A 1,236-nucleotide genomic window follows, 5' to 3' on the forward strand; every position below is an offset into this window, starting at 1 on the left:
GAAGTAACATATTTTAAATGCCCACTATGCTCAGGCACCGTGCTTAGTATGTAATTTTGCTCAGATAGGTGGCATTACCATTACTTTATACACAGAAATAGGTACCTTGTCAAGAACCCAGCTAGTAAGCGGGATTCCATCACCAGTTTACATGACAGCAAAGCTGTGCTCCTCCACTATAGCACCACCTCCCAACCCAGTAAGACTGCTTTATTCACTGTGACATGAAGACATCAGTGGCCAGGCCTCATTGCAGCACCTCCACTAAATTCAGCTGGAGAGGAAAAAGGAAAACAAGGAAAAGGAGCTATTGTTTTCTATTTTCCCAAGGGGACGCCAGCCCAAGACACCGAGGCGTTCAAAATTCCCAGGCAGGCCAGACTCAGGGTGACTATGAACCTTGTAACCTGTGTTTTTCCTACTGATTAAGATCATGTTTTCCATTGCCTTTGTTTTTTTTTTTTTTTTTTTAAAGAACACAGCATCGAAGTCTTTTTATAAAAACACAGTCTAGGGCTTGGGTCTCAGAAGTTCAATGTTTTGTCCTGTCAGATTGTCTGTTTCCTCTTCAATTTATTTGTAATGTAAACCTCACCCCACTTCTGCTCTGATCCTGGGACCGTGGCCAGCCTCCAGCCTTCCCAGCTGGCATGTCAACACATTTCTACAGGCAATCACAAGGGTCACAATTTTCACAAAAATCCAAACACCCCCAGACAGCCCTCCCTTCCCCAGTGGCTTATTAAAATCAACTTGAAGCCAAAACCATGAGCAAATGTGCCTTTTCCAAATGTGCAGCCTCAAGGCAGATGAAATGGTCAGACATTTGCCTTTTAGGGTTGCCCAAGGAACAAAAGGGGTGACGGCCCCTAGACAGCTGCTTGGGGAGGAGGACATCTGCCTCTGTTTTAGCAGCCATTCAGTTCTCAGGCCTTGCCTTGAAAAGAGCATGCGGGGCCGGGGAGCAGTCATTCTGAGGCAGCCAGTTGTTATATGACTTTTGTCTTAAGGAAGCCACCCATTACCGTCGAGCCATAACTGGAGGGAAGCCAGCTGTCAGGGCTGTGGCGTGACCTGCTCTGGGTAGGAGGAAAGGGGAGAAAAAGAGTGTGTGTGGCCAAATTCCCTTTTCGACACCGGAGCCCGGTTGATTTTGTAACCAGGGAGTTGTGTGTCTTCACCCAATTCCCATATTCCCTGGGGACACCCTGGGACCCTTTATCGTGCTCTCCACCC

This window comes from Trichechus manatus, unplaced genomic scaffold (genome assembly GCF_000243295.1).
Source record: "Trichechus manatus latirostris isolate Lorelei unplaced genomic scaffold, TriManLat1.0 scaffold00106, whole genome shotgun sequence".
Taxonomy (NCBI): Eukaryota; Metazoa; Chordata; class Mammalia; order Sirenia; family Trichechidae; genus Trichechus; species Trichechus manatus.